The sequence below is a fragment of the Symphalangus syndactylus genome, chromosome 10 (assembly GCF_028878055.3).
Source record: "Symphalangus syndactylus isolate Jambi chromosome 10, NHGRI_mSymSyn1-v2.1_pri, whole genome shotgun sequence".
Taxonomy (NCBI): domain Eukaryota; kingdom Metazoa; phylum Chordata; class Mammalia; order Primates; family Hylobatidae; genus Symphalangus; species Symphalangus syndactylus.
Genome location: NC_072432.2, coordinates 48634830 through 48662624, shown reverse-complemented (window position 1 = coordinate 48662624; position 27795 = coordinate 48634830). Strand labels below are relative to the sequence as shown.

At 36.7% G+C, this 27795-nt stretch overlaps 1 protein-coding gene across 1 annotated transcript in view; it reads right to left on the bottom strand.

Annotated features, from left to right (window-relative positions):
* GPRIN3 (GPRIN family member 3) overlaps positions 1-27795 on the bottom strand; it is a 492222-nt gene that overhangs the window by 211491 nt on the left and 252936 nt on the right. The window lies entirely within an intron of this gene.

Here is a 27795-nt window from a genome sequence, read left to right as displayed (position 1 = left end):
GAAAAGTATGACTGTGACTGCCCAAGGGTGGTAGAAGTGCTGACGATTGCCTGGGGTCTGAATTTACTTTGAAGATAGAGCCAACAGAATTTGCTAATATGAGGTGGGAGAAGTGTCAAGAATTATTCCAATTCTTTGGTCTGAGCAACTATACAGAATATGGAATAGAGTGGTTGTATACTACAAAGTAGAAAACTGAGAGAAACTCTTGGAAGGGTGGGATGTAGAAAGGGGCTGCTGCTGCTGATGGTGATGAAATAAACAATTCCCCTTAGAACATGCTGAGTTCAGGATAACTACTGGGGAACCAAATAGAGATAGTCAGATACAAAATAGAGATAGTCAGATACAAAATAGAGATAGTCAGATACAAAATAGAGATAGTCAACCAAATAGTTGAGAGTCAGATACAAAAATCTGGAGTTTAGCAGGGAGGTTCCAGGGTAGAGGTATTCATTTTTGAGTCATCTGAAAATAGATGGTATTTAAAGACTAAGACTAAATGACATTATTTTGGGAGCAAGTATAGGATGAAGAAAGATCAGAAGACATCCAGACACTGCAAACTTTAGAGGTTGGCAAGATAAGGCGGAGTCAAAAAAATTAGACTTGTTTTTGAGATAGATGGACACCCCAGAAACTGGTGTTCAGATACTAGGTGAAGAAGAATGGATTTGAACAAATAGGGAGAGGTCAGTTGTCTCAAATGTTCTGATGGATTGAACAAGATGATATTTAAGACCTGAACTTTGGATTTGGTGACAATGGCTTTGACAAGAGGAGTTTTGAAGATAAAACCTTGATTGGAGTGAGTTTTAAAGAGAATGAGAACAAAACTATAGAGATGGTAAAAAGGTCAGTGGTTGCTGGGGTTTGGAGGAGAGAAAGAGGGAGGGACAAATGGTAGAGCACTGGAGATTTTTAGGGCAGTGAAACTATTCAGTATGATGCTGTAATGGTGGATACATGACATTTTATATTTGTCAAAACTCACAGAACTGTACAACACAGCGAACCCTTATGTAAATGTTTGACGTTAACAATAATATCAATATCAATTCATCAGTTGGAACAAATATACCACACTAATGAAAGATGTTAACAATAGGGGAAAGTGGGGGCAAGAGGCAAATAGAGAGTATATGTACCAGAGCTTTCTGTACTTTCTGCTTAATTTTTCTGTAAACCTAAAAGTACTCTAAAACTAAATCCTATTAAATAAAAATGAGGAGAAGGAATAAGAGGAGAGGATGTTTAGACAATTGAGTGCACAGGTTACTAAGTTGTTGTCTCTCAGCTTCTAACCCACCCAGGCCAGAGCTGGGACTATGATGACCACATTAATCCTTGGCTTGCTGGCTCCCTGTCAGAATCTATTGACAGAGGACCCATAGGAAAACCGGAAGGCTGAAAAAGGGAGAAGGGACTTTCTCACATGTTTGCTCTCTGATCCTGCTCAGCTTTATCACAGCAAAGGCTCTTCATGTTGGCAGCTGATAGATCAATTCTGATAGCAGCATTTGATCCCTGTTTAGTTTTTTCCACACTCCCAGAACCAGACTCATTGACCAATCAGAGATATCTGCACCACCCAATCAATGTCCCATCTGTCTGACTCCCAGCCGTGCAATCTTGTCTCCCCAGCATCCCCTGGTCCCTTACTTACTAAGGTCCCAGGAACTATAGTAGGATTTCTAGCAAGCACTAAGGACTTTCTTATCGGTTGTCACACATATATCATGAGCATGTGTACTTATTTAGCTTCTGTCTTCCCAAGACAATTGTAATTTCTGTTAAGAAAGGGGTCATGTCTCTCCAATTCACTCTTGTAGTCCCAGGATTAGCACAGTCCCAGGACCTGTGTAGGGCTCAGTTTATATAAATTAAGAAATAAATTATTTGAAAGGGATGGGGGAACATATTCATTTTCTAGGGCTGCCTTAACAAATTTCCAGAAACTAGATGTCTTAAAACCACAGAAATTCATAGTCTCACATCTCTGGAGGCTAGAAGTCCAGAATCAAGATCTTTACAGGGCTGTGCTCTCTCTAAAGCCTCTGAGGGAGATCCTTCTTCACCTTTTCCAGCTTCTGGTAGCCCAAGGTGTTCCTTGGCTTGTCACACCACAACTCCAATCTCAGCCTCCATCTTCCCATATGGTGGTCTCTCCTGTCTGTGTGTCTTTGTGTTTTCATAGGGTGGTTCTCCTCCTAGTGTCTGTTATCTCCTCTTCTAAGGGCACCAGACACATTGGATTAGGGCCCACTCTAATTGGGGATGATCTCACCTTAACTTGATTACATTTGCAAAGACCCTGTTTCTGAATAAGGTTTCATTTGTCAGTACTGGGAGTTAGGAAGTCAGTGTATCATTTTAGAAGACAGAATCTAAGCCATAGCAGGGAGTATAGAGAAGATGAAGATGGGTAGGGAAGAGAAAGGTAAAGAAAAGAATATCTGAGTTAAAGTAGTTTTATTTAAGACCTACTTGCCTTAAAATTATGTCTGACTGCATCTATTTATCTATGTATCCACCCATATTTTAGTTCGTAGTATTTTGATATGGTATATTTTTTGGAGGGACAGAGATTATTTTAATTCCTGATACTCAATGAAGATTTAGTATGATTATACACACATGATTATAAATGGAGGTGTATAAAGTTCATGGCATTATATGGTTACATATAGTAAACCTTTAAAATACACAGTGTATAGACAAACATTGCACAATGTATGAACTCTCAGCTCCTTTAAAATCTTCAGCAATCTCAAGATTAAACTGATAGTAAAATTCGTGATTGATATTGTTGTTCACTTCATCTTTCCTAGATACATTGTTTCTCATTTCTGGTGTAATTAAGTGGATATATGTTCATGGGTCACATTCTGTTCTATGTGTAGACACACACACACACACACACAAGAATGAGGTGATGGGAAAAGATTATCTGAAATTGAGGCTAATGACATTGTCAAAATAAAACTTGGCCATAGACTGCCAGGTTAATTTCAGGTAAACATGTTATGAAAAACAAATCCAATTAAAAGAAAGTATAAAGATATTAACTTTTCTTTTTAAGATTTTTGTTTTCCAATAACAGCTTACTTGCAAAAGAGTCACTTAGCTTACTTAGATTCATCATTAATTATAAGTAGTGCTACTTAGTGGTTCAGGAGGATAATTTATCTGACATTACCAAACATGCCTGATGTGAGTTGTAAGACTTATAGCGGTTCAAGGGTTTAAAGAAAGTGCTTAATGCCAAAGCTCACATACACTTCAGGTTCTGTATGAGAAAGTGACACAGACTGAAAACAATTACTAAGAAGACTTTATTACATTATATTCCGTGAGTTTTGCTTCCCCAAAGGGTCTAATACTGCTATAGAAGGAAAAGTCTATATTGAAATATTTTAAATTCTGAATTTGGAGTGAGGGAAAATTTGTATAAATTATAAAAATAATTTTCAAATAATTATTTAAAAACTTTAAAAATAACTTTATATTGACAAGAGATTGACCTTTTAAATACTTACGCAATAATCATGTCATAGTATTTATAGTTTATAATTTTACAAAAACATTAATGATGAAAGCTTTGCATTTCTCTTCCTAGGAATTGTTGATTTTTACTTTGCAATAATTATTCAACTCTAATTCTTTATTTTCTTTAGTATTTTATTTTCTTAAAGCCCTGAAGTGTTCTATTTTCTCTAAATTTAATATATCTTTTAGTTCTCAACGTATGTGTAGCCTTTTAATAACCTGCCAGAAAATGACTCTGGCTTTCCTTTACATGAACATAGAAAAATTTTGGGGTCTCTTATGACATTTCTCATCTTTTTTAATGTTATGAATTACTTGTTGATGATAAATATTCTGCATAATTTTAGAAACCACATGAAACGAAGAGAAAGTAATTAAAGCTTTTGAGCTCTAGAGAAGTATTAATTTATGTCCACTGCCCAAGAATATTTACTTTTTACAATCTGTACAGTGTGAGAGAGAAAGCTAAAATATATGAAAAAGCATTTATTACCATTCGTTCATGTATTTCCTTAATTTATTCATTCATTCCAGTACTTTACAAAATATTAGGATACTAATCTTGTGTTCGAGTAACTGACTTTCTCCTAGGACAGCGGTAAGTTAATAATAAAAATGAGAACTGGCCAGGTGTGGTGGCTCATGTCTGTAATCCCAGCACTTTGGGAGGCTGAGGTGGGTGGATCACCTGAGTTCAGGAGTTTGAGACCAGCCTGGCCAGCCTGGCCTAAATGGTGAAACCCCATCTTTACAAAAATACAAAAAATTAGCCAGGTGTGGTGGCGGGCACTTGTAATCTCAGCTACTCTGGAGACTGAGGCAGGAAAATCTACCCGGGAGGCAGAGGTTGCAGTGGGCAAAGATCACGCCACTGCACTCCAGCCTGAGCAACAAGAGTGAAACTCCGTCTCCTAAAAAAAAAAAAATGAGAACTGAAATGAAGTTTTTCAAATCCTCGTTCCTTGTATTTATTCCAATTTAACTTAAACAAAAGCACCTCCAGAATACTGTTTAGGGATCTTAGTCTACTATCTTCCTTATTCTATTATTTCAGTTTTATGCCTCTGTTTCTTTTTTCACATTTCTGCCATCATTTTATTTTATTCTTCATACATATGAACTGTATATAGAATATTTACATGTCATTATTAGGAAAGTTTATTTGGGTAAGAGTCCTGTTAAATATCTCTGGTTTTTAGTTAAGTCTTTTGAAACATTATTCCTTGGAAGTAAAGTCAAATCAAAATAGACCAGGATTTACAGAGAATTAAACACAGCTTCAAATAATCATACTTCCTCTAAATGCCTGCCAGAAAAACAATATATCCTCTTTGGATGAAAAGAATACTATCTTCAAAACTTCGTTTTCTGTTTTTGTTTTTATTTTTTAATACACAATATCTCTCATTCAATCAAAAATTATTGAATGTGTCAGAAAACAAGACCAAGTCGCTGAAAGCAAGAGAAAGAATTCACCAGAAATATCAAATATATCTAATTTATATATTGGAGTTATCAAGCACAGATTTTAAATAACTGTTATTAATACATTTGAGAAAATAGCAAGATAGAGAATTTCACTAAAAAACTAGAATCTATAGAAAAAAATCACACATAAATTCTAGAACAGAAAATCAAAATAACTAAAATTAATAACTCAATAGTTGGGTCTTCAGCAGATTGGAAAGAGTAGGAGAAAAGATTAGAGAATTGGAAGATAAACTACTAGAAACTATATGACATAAAGCTCAGAGTGAAAAAAGTACGGAAAATACAGAATGCAGTGTGAGAGATTTATATGTCAAGGTAAAAAGGCTCTGTGTCGACGTGTGTAAGAGTCACCCAAAATCAGCATTTCTGAACCATTCTGAGGATAAAATTTCACATGATACCACAAAAGAATTACTGTACTAGCCAGTGGGTATAATCTGCTCACCAGGCCACCCTCTTAGAATCAGGTCACCCTCGTGGGCTCCAGAAGCTGGCTCCAGGGCCCAGGGTAACCCTACAGGTGTGATGGTTGGAACTCTGCAGGCATCTGGTTTACCACGATGAATGGGCTAGAGAGTCAGTGAGTACACCCAAGGGGAGCAATGGGAATCTGACCCACTCAGGTTCTACTATGGGCTCCTGCCTGGATAACACTGCAGACTCTGGCTGATTCCAGCCACCAGGGTGTGACTATAAAAATTTTTAAAGAGGCACTGTGAAGTGGCAGAATTGCAGGGCAGAGAAAGGAAAATAGGTGTGGGGCTACTAGGATCTTTCTACCCACAGAACACTTCTTCTCATACCAAAGGTATGGGGGTTTTCCTCAAAGCAACAACCAATTCTCCAACTGTAGGACATCATTGAGTGTCCTACAATTTAACTCAATTGTGATGCTAACTACCTGGAATTAGGATCAGCTCCCACAATTTAAGGGCTCGGTCACACCACAGACTCCACTGTTTAGGGTTTTTATGCAATGTCCATTATGTAGGCATGACTGAGTAGATCATTGATCATTGATGATTAACTCAATCTCCAGCCTCTCTTATCTCCCCAAAGGCTGGGGGATGGGGCTGAAAGTTTCAACCCTCTAATCAATGGTTGATTCCTCTAGCAAAAAGCTCTCATGCTGAAGCTATCTGGAAGTCCATCAAGAGTCATCTTATTAGTAGAAACTCAGGTATGGTTGAAAGAGGCTTATTATGAATAACAAAAGATGGTCCTCTGACTCCTATCTCTCTGGAACTTCTAAGGGTTTTAGAAGCTCTGTGTCCACAACTGGGCATAAAGACCAAATATTATAACAAAATACAAGGGTTTTAGAAGCTTTGTGCCAGGAACTATGGATGAAGCCCAACTATATATTTCTTGTTATATCACAATATCAAAAGGTCCAGGTGAGTTTTTTAAATATGACATTTTCTTTTCTAGCAGACCTGTTTCATAAGGGGGATTATGCCTCATTTATCTTTATAAATCCTATGTACTTAAAACAATACTAGCCACATAGGATGTGCCCATTAAATATTTGTTGGGCTAAAACATGAACTCATAAAGCTTTCTAGGAGCTTTGGAGTCCATTAGAATTAGAAACATTTAAAGAATGGTAATGGGACAATAAGTATCTTCATTAATTGCCATTATATCAACAAACACGACAATAATAAATTTTCAGGTCTTTTCAGTTGTCTTTTAATTATGTTATATTTAAATTTAAAACATTCACAGCAATTCTTGCTTTTTCACTTCTTTATAATAGTAATATATTGCTGATACAAAAGAAACCTATCTGAGTACGGATAGGTTGTAAAGTCAATATCAACAGAGAATGTGTGTAATCAAATTCATAACATGAACAGTTTAGAATCTACATATATTAAAGGAGACCAAGTAAATCACTATTTCTAACAACAACAATCCTAAACCTAAAACAAAGATATACTTCAACAACAAGAGAGAAATGAAGGAAGATAGATACAAAGAGAAAAGGGCACAATGAATTTCTTTGCTTGACTTTTCAAGAATGTGTCTGGATACTAGTGCCAACGACAGGAAGAAAAGAATCTGCTATGGTCTGAATTTGTCCCACCAAAAAGCATGTGGTGTAAACTTAATACCTGGTGCTACAGCATTAGGAAGTGTGACCTTTAGGAGGTGATTAGGCCATGAGGGCATGTCCTCTGAGTGGATTAATGCTGTCATCAATGAGTGGGTTCCTTAAAAAAGAATGAGTTCAGCCTTCTCTTGCTCTCTTTCTCTCACCCTCTCACCTTCCACCATGGAATGGTGCCCCAAGAAGTCTCTTGCAAGATACTGGCACCTTGATATTGGACTTCCTGGCCTCCGGAACTGTGAGCCAATAAATTTCTGTTTTACTATAAATTATCAAGTCTGTGGTATTCTATAATAGCAGGACAAAATGAACTAAGAAAATACCTCTGCTGACTTTGAGGGTTGAATTTAATTCTAAACTATTTTGGTAAGAAAATAAGCATTGTGGGGACAGGTACTAGCATAGGCATTATTACAAATTCAACCCTAAAACAATGAAATAGAATAGAAATTATAGAAATAAACATTTACATTTTTGGTTAGTACCTTTTCCACCAATATGCCAGGACAATTCAATGGGAGAAAGGATAGTCTTTTCAAAAAATGGGACAACATGAAAAAGAATGACATTAAACCCCATACCTCACACCATATACAAAAATTGAAAAGTGGATCATAGACCCAAAGGTAAGAGCTAACACTATAAAACTCTTAGAAAAAGTAGGACAAAATTTTTGTGACCTTGGATTAGGCAATGGTTTCTTAGAAATAACACCAAAAGCAAAAGTTGCCAAAAAAAAAAGCCCACAAAAAATAAATTGGACTTCATCAAAATTAAAAGCTTTTGTGCTTCAAAGGAAACAATCAAGAAAGTGAAGACAACTCACAGGGAGAGAAAACATTAGCAAATCATGAATCTGATAAGGGAGTCGTATCCAGAATATATGACAAACTGTTACAGCTCAATAATAGAAAGACAAATAATCCAACTTAAAAATGAAGAAAAGATTTGAACAAACATATCTGCAAAGAAGACAAACAAGTGGCCAATAAATATATGAAAAGATGCTCACCCTCATTAGCGATTAAGGAAATGCAAATTAAAACAACAGTGAGATACTACCTCACAACTACTAGGACAAAGCTATGGTTTGAATATGTCCCCTTCAAAATTCATTTTGCAACTTAACTAACCCCTATTATGGTGGCATTAAGAAATGGGCCCTTTAGGAAGTGATTAAGTTGTGATGGCTCTGCCCTCATGAATGGATTAGTGCTTTATAAAAGGGCTGGAAGGAACAACCTTAGGCTCTTTTTTTGCCCTTCTGTCTTCTTCCATTTGAAGATGCTACCATGAGAAGACACCATCAGTGGAACAGGCCCTCACCAGACACTAACTTTACCAGTGCCCAGTTCTTGGACTTCGCAGCCTCTGGAACTATAAGAAATAAATTTCTATTGTTTACAAATTACTGAGTCTCAGGTATTTTGTTACAGCAGCATAAAGGAACTAAGACAGATAGCTATATCAAGAAAGACAGACAATAACAAATGTTGACAAGAACATGAAGAAATTGGAATCACCATACAGGGCTGGTGGGATTTTAAAATGGCTCAGTCACTTTAGAAAACATTTTAGCAGTTTCTCAGAATTTTAACCTAGAGTTTCTATCTTACCCAGAATATTCTACTCCTTGTTATAGACCCATGATTTAAAGTATATGTCCAAAGAAAAACTTGAATAAAAACTATGAATAAAAATATTCGACCAGGTGCAGTGGCTCACACCTATAATCCCAGCACTTTGGGAGGCCGAGGTGGGTGGATCACAAGGTCAGAAGATCAAGACCATCCTGGCCAAAATGGTGAAATCCCATCTCTACTAAAAATACAAAAATTAGCTGGGCGTGGTGGCACACACCTGTAGTCCCAGCTACTCAGGAGGCTGAGGCAGAAGAATCTCTTGAACCCAGGATGCGGAGGCTGCAGTGAGCTGAGATCATGCCACTGCACTCCAGCCTGGGCAACAGAGCGAGACTCTGTCTCAAAAAAAAATATTCATAGCAACATTATTCTAAATAGTCCAACAGTAGAAACAATCCAAATGCCTATCAACTGATGAATAGATAAGTAAAATGTGGTATTTCCATAAAATAAAATATTATTCAGCAGTAAAAAGGAACAAAGTATTGTCACCTCCTGCAACATAGATGAAACTTGAAAACATTAAGTTAAGTGAAAGAATCTACTCACAAAAGGCAAATCTATAGAGATAGAAAGTACCTTAGATTGCAAGGAGCTGGGGGAGGGTGGGAATGGGGTGTGACTATAATAAGTATGTTTCTTTTTGGAGTGATAAAATGTTTTAAAATTAGATGTTGGTGATGAATGCATAACTGTTAATCTACTATAACTGGCTGAATTGTACACTTTAAAATGGTTAATTTTATATGTCTATTATATCCCAATAAAGTTCTTAAAACAAACTAAACTAAAAATAGTAATAGTTCAAACTAAGACGTTTAAAATGTTTCTGTTTATTGAATAAAGCCGAATTTCTAGCTTAATAAATATTATATGTAAAACAAAGGAACTAAAGAGATGCTTTCTAAGGCTTGTCTCCAGAAATACAATTTAGATTTCATGATTCTGTAATTTTATACTGAAATCTAAAAAAAAACTATCTACTTGTGATCAGTATGTGTCTCTAATTGAAGTTCTCTGTCTCTGTGTCTCTGCTTCTTTCTCCCTCGCTTCCTCCCTCCCTGTCCTCTCTTAATGTATTTCTTGATTTATTGAGAGTAAGAAAATTCAAAGCAGGGATAAAAGACATCAAATTCACCTTTTATATAACATTTAAAGCTCAGTACTTTTTAAATAAATGCAATCAAATTTTAATAACATAGGCAGAGAAGTTCAAATGAAAACATAGATTTGCTCAGAAAATCTGAAGTTTCCATAGATAACATTATTATTAAATTTTTATATATTTAAGACAAAAAAGTAAAAAAGGTCAATTTACTTGCATGCTCATTCATGATGATTATTTGATTTGATCCCATGGTAAGTAATTTCATAAATAGACCTCACCAACTATACAAGCTCACTATAGTGATCAACTTGGCTATAAAAAGCATTCTAACGTCATCAGTTGGAAATATGTTTTGGGAAATGGCAATTTATTTTTACATTGGATTGTAAACTAAAACTCAAATCAACTTAATATATTTACTGAATGTCTCTCAGATAAAATATTAAGAAGTCTAAAATAAATGGTTTCAACCCCAAGAAAGTTTATAAGTTTCTCTCTAGTTCAGAAGATCCTTGTCAAACCCCTGTTAATCCTTCAAGATCCACACCACTCTTCTCTGAAATCTTTTTTGCTTCTTGTAGGCAGACATAGTTAGGTGTGTTGCATCTTTCATTAATGATTGTTTTAAATATTAATATTATTTACTTACATGTCTGCCTGCCTCTCTGGGTCTTGAGCTCCAGGGTAGTGGCCTTATCTTTTATTAATTACTTTATGTGACAAATATATATCAAATACCTACTATCATGTTGGGCACATGATGGTAAAACTTTTAGTCAAATGGTACATAAAAAATAGGGATTGCAAGGCCACTAATTCAGTAATTTCTCCTCAGACTTGCAAGTAAAAATGTAACATTTTTATTTTCTGCAAAATATCCTATTTCAGAATATAATAAATGTCTCAATTTCTTCCAGCATAAATCTCTTTGGTTTGTTTTAGGTTTTTTGGTGCGTTTTCAGTCTTTTAGATTTCCTCATTTTCCCTCTGCTCTAATTTCAGGTGATTTCTGGTTTTTTCGGAGACTCAAAAGTCCTCATAGGAATAGGGGAAAATGGTTTTGAAGGCATATGGAGTCATAGGAATCCTTGCCAGTTTTCTGAGAAGCATGGAGTCTTACCAACCCCTGACTGGTATCCACTGGATGTGACCACTTCTGTATAGTATTTTGAGACATTATGTTGGCACCTATTCTGAAATGGTTCTAGTCACTTGCCTCCAATGCTGAAATCCCAGAATATTTCAGCTATGACCCTCCGGCCTTTGTCAGCCCATTGGCCTTCTCAGTATTCTATATCTCAGATCATGGGAACACTTCTGGATCCATATGTACAGGACATGGAGAGACAGTGTATTTACTTAGGCTTAGACTTTTCTAGTTCAGAGCCTCTTTGCATTAATGTTGTTGGTTCTAGGCTAGCTTTGGTGCCAAGTCAAATTCTGGGCTTCTCACAGAGTCCTGAAGCTTCAGCAAAGCTATACCAGGGAAGCAGACCATCATCATTGACCTTGTATTTAATTTCTTCAGAGCTGGATCCTACTGGCAGTTGTCATATGCTTTCCTTTAACCCCGAGTCCATGATGACAAATGGGTTGGACCAAGAAAAATCATCTAACCTGTAAAGTATATGTTAAGTATATTGAATAGGCATTTATATACCATTGTGATAGGTTTTTAATAGCCCTACCATTTAACCCTATACTTAGCATATAATTGGTGTGCAACAGATGAATTTTCAGCCTTAACATTTTTTAAAATTTCATGATAATTTTAGACATACAGAAGAGATGCAAAAAGTAGTACAGAGTCTATTTTATATATTTTTCACCCAGCTTATCCTTATGCCAACATCTTACACAGCCAAAGAATTAAATGATCAAACCTAGGAAATTAACCTTGGTATTATGCTATGAATGAAACTACAGAATTTATTCAGATTTCACCATTTTTTCACTACTTTATTATTTTTGGTTCAGGATCCAATTTAGAACCTCACATTGTACATAGCTGCTGAATGTCCTTAGCCTCTTCCAATCTGAGATGATTTCTCAGTCTTTCCTTGTCTTGTTTTTAATATTACTGAAGAGGAGTTATTTTATAGAACTTTGCTCCGTTTGGGTTTGTTAGATTTTTTATTGATTATATTAAGGCTATGCATTATTAAGAAGAATAATGCATATCAATGTCATTTACCTCTGATGATATGCACTTCTGAATACATCCTATCAGAAGTAAATGACATTGATATGTCTTATTACTGATTATATTAATCTTGATCACTTGGCGTCTGCCAGGTTTTTCCATTGTAAAGTTGCTGTTTTTCTCTTTGTGATTACTAAATATTTTGAGAGAGATACTTTGTGACTGCAGTGGATTGAATGTTTATGTTCCTTCCAAATTTATGTCCCGAAATTCTAACACCCAAGGTCATGGTATTTGGGAGTGGGGCCTTTGGGAGGTGATTAGGTCATTTGAGTGGAGCCCTCAAGAATGGGATTAGTGCTGTTGTAAAAGAGACTTCAGAGAGATTGCTTGCCCCTTCAGCCATGCAAGGTTACAATGAGAAGACAGCTTTTTATGAGGAGGTGGGTCCTCACCAGACACTGAATCTGCCAGTGTGTTTATCTTAGACTTACTGGCCTTCAGAACTGTTGAAAAATACATTTCTGTTGTTTATAAGCCACACAGTCTACGATCATTTGTTAATGCAGTCCGAATGGACAGACAGTGACTATGCAAAATCTTATTTCTACTTAAATTTTGCCTATCAATTTTAGGATCCATCACTGATCCTGCATGTCAATTATTACTGTGGTGTTCTAGCAATGACTTTCTATTTTCTATTTTCCTTATGCCTTTTAAGTTTTTAATTAGAAATATTTTGTAAGGATGATTTGTCTCTTTTCCTCTACTGATTTATTTATTCAGTAATTTTTTTTATATCAGAATGAATATTTATTTCATTCTTTGGGTTACAATACAATACTATCATTACTTTTTTTGTTTCTCAAATTGTCCTAATTTTGGCTGTTGGGATCTTTTTTCAGGTTGTCTCTTTTGCCCTTTGAATATGCTTTGATATTTTATTTGCTCATTTTTAATTACTTTCCTACTCTCCAGTATCACAAATTGTTCCTGGATTGTTTATATTTTTCCTGCCATAACCCTGAAATGAATCATTTTTCCAAGGAACCATAGTTCCTTTTAAAAGAGCATGATATTTAGAAATGAAGCTCTTTGCTGCTGGCGTGATACTTCTTCTAGCACCTTTTAATGGATACAACTGGAGATACATGTATTACCCTAACTCATGCCTACAAACAGAAGGCATGAGCCTCATATTTATCTACATTTGCAGATATTTGAAAATCATGAGTTCATATTGATATCTCCATCTCTAATCCAGTACCAGTGGTTCATTCCAGCATCCACCCTTTCCTTATTTGTAACTTCTTCCTTTGACAGTAAGAAACTCAGCTTTCACTATCTACACTATATTTACTTATTAGCTCAACCCTACTATAAAATATGAAATGAAACCCATACCCCTGTAAGAGACTAATTTGCCAACTGTAGCAGGAATTAGCAACCTATGCCTCACAAGCCACATCTGACCCTGTATTTGTTTTTATAAATATAGTGTTGTTAAAACATAGCCACACTCATTTATTTATGCATTGTCTATGGCTGCTTCTGTGCTCCAACAGCAGGGTTGAGAAGTGGTAATAGAGACTATATGGCCCACAAAGCCTAATATATTTACTATCTTGTTTTTTACTCAAAAAGTTTGCCAACCCCTACACTAGAGCACAGTGTTAGTGTACATTACTTTTTGTCTTTGAAATACACCATCACATAACTGCTTACCAAAGTTACTTAGGTAAGCTCCTTTCTTCCTCATGTCCTTTAGTGTGATCATGTGATTCATCTGTAATACAGCTAGATTTATTTGGCAGTTTGCATTCCACCCCTCCACATATCCTGTTTGATTTTTAAAAAAGGAACGTACAGTAAAATTCATTCTTTGCGACTTATGTTTCTGTGAGTTTGACAAATGCAATGAGTCGTGTATCCACAGTCATGGTTTCATACAGAACAGTTTTCTCATCCCCCAAGTTCCCAGTTGCTCCTAATTTATATTCACCTCTCCCATCATTCCTCTACCACCGGCAACCATTAAGCTACTTTCTATCCCTATAGTTTTGCCTTTTCCAGAGTGTTTATTAATGAAATTATACAAAATGAGCCTTTTAATGTCTGACTTATTTCACTTAGCAAAGTGTATTTAAAACCCAAGCATGTTGTGCTGAAATATTTACTACCTGGTCCTTTACAGGAAAACATTTACCTATCCCTACTGTAAAGAATAGAAAGGAGTGGAAGTATATGGGTGACCTTGTTGGTGATGTAATATAGAAAGCAAAGAGGAAATGAAAAATTGTTCCATAATTTCAACTTTGGGTTATTGAGAGCACGTTTTACCTTAATAAAAATGGGAAGCCCTGTATTTGGGCTTTTCTCAAATGGCCAGACACCTTTGTGTAATTGACCATTATGTAAAGCTAAAATAATGAACAGTAAGTAGTCATGAGTTTGCTATGCAGCAAATCTTATGAAATATATCAGTTTTAAGTTTAGTTGCTGGGGAATGGAAAGCACTCAGTGGTAGGAGTTGGGATGCAAACATAGAAGAAAGGGTTTCTATGTCATTTGGCCTGTACGATTTTGTCTGTCTAAAAAACAGTTGTTCAGAAAGCTCCTCATAAGGCAACAACAGAAGTCATTTCATAATATTTTATTTTTTTCAGATAATATATTGTGATGGTTAACTTTATGTGTCAATATGACTGGAATATGGGATATCCAGGTAGCTAGGAAAATATTTCTGAGTGTATCTGTGATGGTGGTTTTGGAGGAGATTAGTATTTGGGTCAGTAGACTCAGTAAAGAAGATCCACCCTCAAAAATATAGGCTGGCATAATGCAGTCCGTTGAGGGCCCATATCAAACCAAAAGGCAGGGGGCAAATTCTGTTTCTCTCTTCTTGAGCTGGGACATCCATCTGCTTTATCCTCACACATCGGAGCCTTCAGACGCTGGGACTTACACCAGCGCCCTTCTGCCTACTCTCTACTTTCTCAGGCTGTTGGCCCCAGACTGTGAGATCCATCATCTGCTCTCCTGCTTCTTTGGCCTTGGTACTCAGTCTGAATTACACCACCAGTTTTTCTGGGTCTGAGGGCATATTGTGGGACTTCTCAGCCTCCATAATCACATGAGCCAATTCTTATAAATCTTTCTCTTATATATCTGTATATGTCCTATTGGTTCTGTTTCTCTGGAGAACCCTGACTAATACACATATTATTATTCTAAAATTTCAAATGGTAGAGAGAAAGTGAAAGTAACCTTGCAATTTCACATTCTCAGGAATAACCACTATTAACCTGTTGGTAATTTCTTTCAGAATTTCTTACGCATGTAGAGATAGAGGGAGAGATAGAGATATAACTGTGCCATAATATTCTCCCTTAGCTGCATTTTAAAGTAATATATCGTTTATGTCTTTTAAAAGAATACATTCAGTTCTATTTTATTATCTTTTAATGACTGCATAATATTCAATTATATAATTGTACTGTTATTTATATAACCAGTCAATTTTTTTCTTCTTTTTCTGGAGACAGGGTCTTGCTATATTGCCCAGGCTGGTCCCAAACTCCTGGACTCAAGCAAGCCTCCTGCCTCAGCCTCCCAAAGTGTTTGGATTATAGGCACAAGCCAGAACACCTGGCCCAGTCGATTTTTGATATTAATATAGATAATGTCTTAACATAGATAACAAACTTAATAATAGCTAAGTTTTCACTGTTAAAACATAAAAAGGACCATTTTATGCAAAAATATTCATTCATAATTCCAGCACTATTTCCTAACATAAAAAGTTAAAAATATGACATTTTGTATTTTGCGTTTTGCAAGAAGTTTTCATTAGTTTTGTGAGATATCTTTAAATACTTTTATAAAACTTATTTTCATTTTTGATCATTTGGTACTTATCAAATACCACAATGTACTATTAGTTCTTATATGCATCTCGTCTCGGTATAACCAACTAGTAAAAATTATTTGAGACTACTATCTTTTAAACCTAATTCACATCACCCAGATATTGATTCTATTGTGCTATAAGCTTCTTACAGTCAATAAACACAGGAAATGGAAAAATCTAACATTTGTAATACATGACTCTCATCCTCCTACCATATGAAAAATTTGTAGTAGTTTTGTAGATAGTGCATTTCTATTTCTGAACTGTGACTATTTGGTTTTCCTTACTACAGTGAAAGACCTAGTCCTGGGCGTCCAATCTTTTGGCTTCCCTGGGCCACACTGGAAGAAGAATTGTCTTGGGCCACTGTATTAGTCAGAGTTCTCTAGAGGGAGAGAACTAATAGGATAGATACGTACATAAAGGTGAGTTTATTAAGTGTTAACTCACACAATCACAAGGTCCCACAATAGGCCGTCTGCAGGCTAAGGAGCAAGGAAGCCAGTACAAATTCCAAGACTGAAGAACTTGGAGTCTGATGTTTGAAGGCAAGAAGCATCCAGCATTGGAGAAAGATGTAGGCTTGAAGCTTAGGCCAGTCTAGTCTTTTCACATTTTTCTGCCCGCTTTATATTCTAGCCTTGCTGGCAGCTGATTAGATGGTGCTCACCCAGATTAAGGGTGGGTCTGCCTTTCCCAGCCCACTGACTCAAATGTTAATCTCCTTTGGCAACACCCTCACAGACACACCCAGGATCACTACTTTGCATCCTTCAATACAATCAAGTTGACACTCAGTATTAACCATCACAACCACACATAAAATACACTAACACTAACTATAGCTGATGAGTGAAAAAAAAAAAAAAGGTTCATGCATAAACCTCATAATGTTTTAAGAAAATTTATGAATGGGGCCACATTCAATGTCGTCCTGGGCCACATGCAGCCCATGGGCTGCCACAGATTGGACAAACTTGACATAGTCATTTATCTAGTTGCTTAATCCAGAAAACTGGTTTTTCTTCTTCTTAATGTTTCTGGGATTATCCATATATCTCTATTCCCAGTATTACTTTTAGTACATTCCGTTCTCCCACAAGACTCCAACAGCTTCCTAATTGTTCTACCTGTCTCTGACTATGCCCTAATCCAAACATTCACTTTATTATAGCTAGAGACCTAGATAAAAAAGGAATTTGAGACTAGATTTTGGCTCCTGCTTATCTCTCAGCCTCATCCCAACTTTTCTCTTCCTGTACTCCACATTCAAGACATTCCAAAATAGTACTAAGACTCTAAATATACAATATTTTCTGGTACTTCTATATTATAGTGAAGGCCTGAAATTTTAGAAGGGCCTTGAGTGGCTTAACAACAAGTTATCCTCCCCCTCTGCTTCTGCAATAAGCTCCCCTAGCCAAATAACCCTCCTATCGTGGGGACCAGGCATAATCCCTATGTTCCCTGGCTTCACTTTTGTGCCAGCTCACAAAATTATTCAAAGAAGCCACTCACATCCTTCCATAGGAAGCAGGGTTCACCGTACCCTCTTGTTACTACAAAGCCCCCCACAGCCCCTGCTTGTTCATCGATTCCCAAGTGCACCTCCACGTAGCCCTCCGTGGTTTAGGATGTCCTACCCTGGGCTCTGAGTATATGTGATTAATAAACTCCTGTCAATCTCATCTGTTCAATGGCAGGTGTTGTGTTTTCAGCCATTTCCTTAACCCTAGGGGAGGAATCCCTTCTTCATCAACAGGGTGAAGAAGAGGTGAATACAACATGGGTATGCTATATTTCCTACGTTTTGGAAGAAAGTTTCCATTTATCTTGCTAAATTCTAGTCATCCATTGGGACTCAGTATTGAAATGGTATATCTTGTCTCTTTTAATACCCAACCTCTGCACTTTAATCAAATTAAAGCCTTTTTAAAATGCCCGACACACTGCTTCAATCTGAGAAACCTTTAGCAGGGGCGGAGAGCGTGGATACTTCTCCATTTCCTTACCTTGTTCTGATCCTTCTTGACATCACTTGGCCCACAAGGCTGCTCTTGCAACTTCCTGGATTGGTTCTGGAGGGAGAAAAGAAGATGCGAAAAACATCTTAGTTGACAGAGGCAGATACAATTTGGTATTTAGTGTCCTCCGAGTATGGCAGATTCCCAGGGCTCATTTTTTTTTCTGGAATATTTTTGTGGCTTTCTTAGATTTTCTCCCTTTGGAAAAACATCAAAATTCAGTTTTTGTGTGTGGGGAATGTTTCTGTGACAGTTATTCCCTACATTCCCTGTCTCCCAGCAGCTTCTCCATTGGACAGTGTATCTACAGCCTCTTCTTGCTAAAGGCTCCTGCTTCCTGGCAGCAAATGCTCTTGAAGAGGAGTGTCCTATTAAAAGAGCATGTCAGGTTCTTTCCTATAAAACCCACTTCTCAACATAAAAATTACACCTCTCTGACCAACAACTGATGGAAAATAGAGTCTTCTGTCTTTACAGATCCAGGTACAAACTTCCACTTCTGAATTTCTCAGGTGCGAAGCAAACACCAAATGTTTATATCTCTAAATTTTAGTGGACAAATATCAAATTATCTGGGCAGCACCTTGGAAATCCACTTAGTAGCTGTGAGGTCAAGACAAACACCTTGTGTCTTAGCCACATAATAGAAATAGGTAAAATGCCACTGCATCTGGACAACTTATTTTAAAGAAATTCTCTCTTTAGTTAGGTTTCTTCAACTTTTTACAACCTGCAAACATTTGAATGTGTCTTGCAAATTTCACGTGTTGGAAACTGAATCCCCAAATCCATATGTTGATTGGAAATGGTACCTTTGGGAGGTAATTAGAATTAGATAAGGTCATCAGGGTGAGGCCTTCGTTATGGGGCTGGTGACTATAGGAATAGGAGGACAGACCTGAGCTGACACACATGCTGTCACCCTCTTGCCATGTGATGCCCTCCATCATGTTACGATGCTGCAGGAAGACCCTCACCAGATGCCAGCACCATGCCCTTGGACTTCCTAGCCTCTAGAACTGTAAGAAATAAATTTTATTTTTTAACCCAAGAGGCGGAGGTTTCAGTGAGCCGAGATTGTGCCATTGCACTCCAGCTTGGGCAACAGGGCGAGACTCAGTTTTAATAAACAAATAAATAAATAAATCACCTAATCTGTGATATTCCATTACAACCTGTATAGAATACAAACCAAGACATATTTTCAAATCAGGGAATGAGTCAATAAGTACAAAAATATTTTTGACTACCTACTTTGCAGTCCTACATAGATGATTTAGCAAGATACTTTGAAATGGAGGGCAGTTGGCATGTATGGATCTGTTTTCCTTTTGGGCCTGGCATGAAACTGAAGCATATGAAGTCTCATTTTAATATCCTGTTATATTTTGTACCTAAATTTTATTTTCTACAACATTAATTAATTTATATTCTTAACAGTCTGACTAGATCTTTTTCTATATAAAAAAGTTAATTGCCAATGAACTTGCTACATTAACCAAAGATTTTGAAGCAAAATTAATAATTTGGTTAAAACTATGTTGAGTATATATTTTCTAAGCTTATTCATATTGGAAACTGCAAGGTTTTATGTTGAATCATATGTTCCATGATCATTTCAAAATAAGTAACCATTTTAATAATATTTGTGATGGGTTTTTAAAGTAGGTCACATCTTGTTTGGCATTTTAATTCCTCATGCATCAGTGGCAACATCAAAGGCAAGTTTTTCTCTTTTATCGTAAATGATTTTGTTTGGATTCTCTGAATTTCAAATGAGGTCATCATGAGCATTAGGAGTTCTGAGGAGGCCTCTCAAGCTCCTGCGGTTGTATGAAAAGTTTGTGTGTAAAATTATAAATTATTATAGTGCAACTTAATCCTAGAAGGATAGTGCCCCAAGACAATTTAAAAAATCAACATATATTTTGGTGAAAGGAAGCTCAGTAACGTAAAACAAACATGCTAATAAACAAAAACCCAGCACTAATTGTATATCAAAATAATTGTGTTTATGCATTAATATTCACATTCTACAAAGGATTTGACTTGACTTACAGAAATACATTGTATACAATAAGATTTTTTTTTTAAAAGCACTTTCAGTTTGAACCTGAATACATATAGTCAAAATGTTCCTCGTTTTAAAGAAGTCACAAGAAGGCAACAAGAAGATGATTGAACACAAATCACTTCTTTGGTAAAACCAGCTGACAGATAAACCTCAGACTCAAAAATAGTTGGAAAGGATTCCATAAACAATGAAGGTCAAACAGCAGGGCTGGAATCAAGAAGACTGACAAAATAATATATTTTCAATAATCTCAGAGAGGGAAAGTATGATCCAAAACTTACAATATATATAAAGTGTAATCCAAAACTTAGAATATATACAAAAAAGATTAATAAATTCAACTCCATAAAACAGTGATGATGATGATGATATTGCTAAAATTCTGCAAGGTAAAATATCTTGAAGAAAAGTGACCAACTGGAAAAAATATTTGCAGCTATTTTTTTTTTTTTTTTTTTTTTGAGACGGAGTCTCGCTCTATCGCCCAGGCTGGAGTGCAGTGGTGCAATCTCGGCTCACTGCAAGCTCCGCCTCCCGGGTTCACGCCATTCTCCTGCCTCAGCCTCTCCAAGTAGCTGGGACTACAGGCGCCCGCCCCCACGCCCGGCTAATTTTTTGTATTTTTAGTAGAGACGGGGTTTCACTGTGGTCTCGATCTCCTGACCTCGTGATCCACCCACCTCGGCCTCCCAAAGTGCTGGGATTACAAGCGTGAGCCACCGCGCCCGGCCATATTTGCAGCTATTACATTCAAAAGTGTAGTTTTCCTAATATAAAAATAACTCTAAAAAACCATTAAGGAAAAGATCATCAATCCAATAAAAAAGGGCAAATAATACAAATTAGCAGAAAATAAAAATGGATCTTAATCACGAAAAGCTGCCTGACTTCACCTACAATAAGAGAATACTATCACCATGATACTGTTTCTCACCAGTCAAATTGGCAAATATAATAAAAATGTAGCATATCAGTGTGGGAATGTAAATTGAGAATACTTGTATAGAGTACCTTTTGGAAGAAAACCTTCAAAATTAAAAATGTTTTATGTGTGTAAAATAGTAATATATTTATAAGATTATTCATTATATTACTCTTTGAAATGGCAAAAGGCTGAAAACAACCCTAATGTTACTAGTACATGTCATGTTAAATAAATTATGGAATAGCCAAATTTTGGTACAGCATTCTGAAACTGGAATACTAAGCAGTTATAAAGAAGAATGTAGAAGATCTTTACGTCCTTATAGGAAACTACATTACATATATTGTTAAAAGTACTAGCAAAAGGTAGAATCATGTGTATGGCTTGCTCCATTCCTACAGAAAAGAAGAAAAGAAAAAGTATTCACACAATGGTCTTAGAAGGCCACTGATAGAATAGAAAAGAAACTGACAATATTTTTTTTCCTCATGGGAGTGGGGGTATGAGTAGCTGAAGGATAGAAGAGTGAAGATAACTTTTCATGTATACATTTTTATATCAGTTGAAACACTCAAAATTTATATATTTGCATTTATATTATATATTCAAGTAAATAAACTTAAAAGCAAAATCAAGTAACAATAATGACAATATGAACACTTATGAGCTTGCTCAATTATTAACAAAGTGCCTCTCTGATCTGAGCATCCTTTTGGCCAGTACAAATGAAGGTATAAAATCAATATCTGAGTTTGTTTTATCCACAATACAGAACAAGGATTTTCTAGTCTCCAAAGCTTAAGGAAAAAATTTAATTTTTGACTGGAAACATACCATATTTTTGTTAAAATTGCTGGAGGGGCCCAAACTGTATGGCCTCTGATCTCCCACTTCTTTAAATTGATAATATTATTAGTTTGTGACATTCCATTTAAAATCTAATGTAGTTATCTACTTCACAAATTATAAGTTTGGTTTCTCTTACAACATTCCACATGATATATATGACAATGCCTGCCATTTAATGGAACTTACTCTGAATATCTCTGGTACTTCAGCACCTACAGAGAAGTATTTTCTTAATTTGGCCTATAGAGAGGAGTCAATTGAATATGCCAACAATTTTAAATTTGTTAGTCATAAATTACCTTTTAAAATGATTTCAGTGAAAGAAAAAATGTTAAAGGCAGCCAGAGAGAAAGGTCAGGTCACTTACAAATGGAAGCCAATTAGACTAACAGTGCATCTCTCAGCAAAAACCCTACAAGCCAGAAGAGATGTGCGGACAACATTCAACATTCTTAAAGAAAAGAATTTCCAACCCAGAATTTCATATTCAGCCAAACTAAGCTTCATAAGTGAAGGAGAAATAAGAAGCCTTTTCGAACAAGCAAATGCTGAGAGAATGCATCACCGCCAAGCCTGCCTGGCAAGAGCTCCTGAAGGAGGCACTAAATATAGAAAGGAAAAACCCATTACCAGCCAGTACGAAAACACACTGAAGTACACAGACCAGTGACACTATGAAGCAAGCACATAAACAAGACTGCAAAATAACCAGCTAGCATCATGATGACAGGATCAAATCCATACATAACAATACTAACCTTAAATGTAAATGGGCTAATTGCCCCTAATTAAATGACAGAGAATGGCAAGCTGGATAAAGAGCCAAGACCCATCTGTCTTCAAGAGACCCATCTTATGTGCAAAGACACACATAGGCTCAAAATAAAGGGAAATTTACCAAGGGAATAGAAAACAGAAAACAGAAGGGGTCACAATCCTAGTTTCTGACAAAACAGACTTTAAACCAACGAAGATCAAAAAAGACAAATAAGGGCATTACGTAATGGTAAAGGGTTCAGTTCAAGAAGAATAGCCAACTATCCTAAATATATATGCATCCAATTCAGGAGCACTCAAAATCATAAATTTCTTGGAGACCTACAAAGAGACTTAGACTCCCATACAATAATAGTGGGAGACTTTAACACCACACTAACAATATTAGATCATTGAGACAGAAAATTAACAGATATTTAGGACATGAACTCAGCTCTGGATCAAGCAGACCTGGTAGATATCTACAGGACTCTCCACACAAAAACACAGAATATACATTCTTCTCATTGCCACATGGCACTTACTCTAAAATTGATCACGTAATGGGAAGTAAAACACTCCTTAGCAAATTCAAAAGAACTGAAATCATAAGTCTCTCAGACCACAGCACAATCAAATTAGAACTCAAGATTAAGAAACTCACTCAAAACCACACAAGTACATGGAAATTGAACAACCTGATCCTGAATGACTCCTGGGTAAGTAATGAAATTACGGCAGAAATCAAGAAGTTCTTTGAACTAATGAGACCAAAGAGACAATGAACCAGAATCTCTGGGATGCAGCTAAGACATTTATAAGAGGGAAATTTATAGCACTAAATGCCCACATCAAAAAGCCAGAAAGATCTCAAACCAACAACCTATCATCACAACTAAAAGAACTAGAGAACCAGGAGCAAACAAACCCCAAAGCTAGCAGAAGACAAGAAATAACCAAGATCAGAGTGGAACTGAAGGAGACAGAGACACAAAAACTCTTCAAAAAAATCAATGAATCCCAGGAGCTGGTTTTTTGAAAAAATCAATAAACTAGATAGACCACTAGCTAGACTAATAAAGAAGAGAGAAGAATCAAATAGACACAATCAGAAATGATAAAGGGGATATGACCACTGACTCCACAGAAATACAACAACCATCAGAGAATACTATAAACACCTCTATGCACATAAACTAGAAAATCTAGAAGAAATTGATAAATTACTGGATACATACACCCTCCCAAGACTAAACCAGGAAGACATTGAATCCCCAAATATACCAATAACAAGTTGTGAAATCAAGGCAGTAATGAATAGCCTAACAACCAAAAAAAGCCTAAGACCAGAGAGAGTCACAGCTGAACTCTACCAGAGGTACAAAGAGGAGCTGGTATCATTTCTATTGAAACTATTCTGAACAGTTGAAAAGGAGGGGCTCCTTGGTAACTCATTTGATGAGGCCAGCATCATCCTGATACCAAAACCTGGCAGAGATACAACCAAAAAAGAAAACTTCAGGCCAATACTCCTAATGAACATTGATGCAAAAATCTTGAATTAAATACTAGCAAACCAAATCCAGCAGCATATCAAAAAGCTTATCCACCACGATCAAGTTGGCTTGGCTTCATCCTTGGGAGGCATGCAAGGTTGGTTCAACATCTGCAAATCAATAAAAACTGGATAATCAATAAGCTGGACCTTTTCCTTATACCTTACACAAAAATTAACTCAAGATGGATTAAAGACTTAAATGTCAAACCCAAAACTACAAAAACCCTAGAAGAAAATCTAGGCAATACCATTCAGGACATAGGGACAGGCAAAGATTTCATGATGAAAACACCAAAAGCAATTGCAACAAAAGCAAAAATTGACAAATGGGATCTAATTAAACTAAAGAGCTTCTGCACAGCAAAAGAAGCTATCATTAGAGTGAACAGACAACCTACAGAATGGGAGAAAAATTTTGCAATCAATCCATTTGACCAAGTTCTAATATCCAGAGTCTACAAAGAACTTAAACAAATTTACAAGAAAAAAAATAAACAACCTCATTAAAAAGTGGGCAAAGGACTTTAACAGACACTTCTCAAAAGAAGTGCAGCAAATCACCATGGCACACATTTACCTATGTAACAAACCTGCACGTTCTGCACATGTATCCCAGAACCTAAAATAAAATAAAATAAACAAAATATGGTACATGTACATCATGGAATACTATACAGCCATAAAAAGCAATGAGATCATGTCCTTTGAAGGGACATGGATGGAGCTGGAAGCCATTATCCTTAGCAAACTAACACAGAAACAGAAAACCAAATGCCACATGTTTTCACTTATAATTGGGAGCTGAATGGGCCGGGCGCGGTGGCTCACGCTTGTAATCCCAGCACTTTGGGAGGCCGAGGTGGGCGGATCACGAGGTCAGGAGATCGAGACCACGGTGAAACCCCGTCTCTACTAAAAATACAAAAAATTAGCCGGGCATGGTGGCGGGCGCCTGTAGTCCCAGCTACTCGGAGAGGCTGAGGCAGGAGAATGACGTGAACCCGGAAGGCGGAGCGCGCAGTGAGCCGAGATCGAGCCGCTGCACTCCAGCCTGGGTGACAGAGCGAGACTCCGTCTCAAAAAAAAAAAAAAAAAAATTGGGAGCTGAATGATGAGAATACACGGACATGTGGGAGGAAACAACACACACTGGGGCCTGTTGTAGCGGGGAGACAGGAGGGAGAACATCAGGAAGAATAGCTAATGGATGCTGGACTTAATACCTAGGTGATGGGTTGATAGGTGCAGCAGACCACCATGGCACACGTTTACCTATGTAACAAACCTGCACATCCTGCACATGCACCCTGAAACTTAAAAGTTGAAAAAAAAAAAAAAAGAAGGCAAGAATGGAGAGACAAGGGAATATAAAATAGGCAAGAAAAATAGAAAGCACTGAATAAGATGATAAATTTAAATGAAAATATATCATCCTTTACGTTAAATCAAATGATTTCAGAAAGGCATTTAAATTTAAAAATGTAAAAATAATAAAATTATATATATATATTTTTTTTTTTTTTTTTTTTTGAGACGGAGTCTTGCCCTGTCTCCCAGGCTGGAGTGCAGTGGCGCAATCTCGGCTCACTGCAAGCTCCGCCTCCCGGGTTCACGCCATTCTCCTGCCTCAGCCTCTCTGAGTAGCTGGGACTACGGGCGCCCGCCACCACGCCCGGCTAATTTTTTTGTATTTTTAGTAGAGACGGGGTTTCACCGTGGTCTCGATCTCCTCACCTCGTGATCTGCCCGCCTCGGCCTCCCAAAGTGCTGGGATTACAAGCGTGAGCCACCGCGCCCAGCCAAAATTATATTTTAAAAATATACTTTTCAGGAAAATTCCAGTGACATGGTATCAGAGACAGATACCACTAAAAAATTTTATTTAAGAACATGGATATGTACCAAGAATATTTATTCTGCTTATATTATCTTTTAAGGTTCAGAAAATGAATACAAAGAAGTTTTAAATATTTTGTTTCCGTTGTACAGATATATATTTTTCTTTTTAGAAAAAAATAAACATTTTTTTTGAGGAGCACTATGTAAAAAAATATTTTTTCACTTTCAAAGCTGTCCTGATTGGTCAAGAAATGACATGGCCACTCTTCTTAAATCATCTCACTTAGATGCAGCCAGTTCTGTCAGTAGATGGCAGTCCTGACAATGTGATCTAAGGAAGAGTGAAGCAGATGTGAACACCAACCAGTTCAAAGCAAGTGGACCAAGCTGAAATTATGGGGAGAACTGTGACTTATTCATGGTCATTTTACCTACTTACTGTAGACTTGTGCGTAGCCCAAATTAAGCTGGTTGATTCATGCAAACATTTTAATAATTAGTTCCAGAAATATGAAAAATCTTTATAATTCCTTTTATTAGTTGAAATTGTCCTATTTTCCTTGAGACCACAAACTAAAAAGAACATATGGTGACTTAATTTTACAATACGCTGAGATTAGTAGAATAGTGATAGATGATTTAAAAAATTTATAAACTCATAGACTGAAACCCCAAGATTGTGTTTGTTTGACCTAGTGTTTAAAACCCCAAACTTGATATAGTGGAAAAATGGTTAGTTATTGCTAGAATTAGGATGAAAATTAAATTCTAGGCAGAATCTCAAGTAGCATGTATATTTATGATTTGCAGTTGAATTATCAACTGAATTTAATTAGCTGTGAATATTTTGGGGCCTATATATTAGGCATTTCAAAACTGTTGTTTCTGTATCTTGTTGAGAGGTTACAGAAAGGATTATTTCATACTTTAAGAGAAAGTGACTCAAGGTTGTTGGAAGGTGGGTGAGAGTGACTAAGTCTGGGTGAAGTTTCCTCATGCCTCTTTGCCTTTTCCTATGCTATTATTTTCCCACCTTCCATAGTTGGGGGAGATGACCAATGGATTCCCAGGATACTCCTTTACTTACTACAAGTGATCAAGGAAATTCAAGGACTGAATATGATAAAATGTATTTGGGGAGGAAATGTAAAGTATTTTAAAATTGATAGTAAGTATAAGAAGTAATTTCTGAGGACAAAATGGTGGTTGTCTAACAGGGGTCCCCAATCCCCGGGCCATGGACCAGTACCAGTTTGTGGACTGTTAGGAACTGGGCGGCACAGCAGGAGGCAAGTGGCAGGTGAGTAAGCATTCCCGCCTGAGCTCTGCCTCCTGTCAGATCAGCCTTGGCATTCAATTCTCATAGAAGAGTGAACCCTATTATGAACTGCGCATGCGAGGGATCTAGGTGGCGCACTCCTTATGAGAACCTAATGCCTGATAATCTGAGATGGAACAGTTTCATCCCCAAACCATCCCTGCTGGTCTGTGGAAAAATTGTCTCCCATGAAACCAGTCCCTGGTGCCAAAAAGGTTGGGGACCACTGGTCTGTAGTTTGTAATATTTAGAGAAATTGGGGAAAACAAAGATTTTTCAGAATCCAAAGTGTAAACTGATCCAGTGTCAGAGATTTATAGCAAATAACAGACCCAAAAGCCTAGTTTAAGGCCAGTAAGAAATCAAAATCATAAGAATAATGAGGCTAGGGTAAACCCAACCCAGGAAAATAGCTCTGAGTAGACGCTAAAAGGAATTTGACTTGAGAGGCAGATATGAAAATACTTCTCTACCATGATCTAAGGATCTGAAATA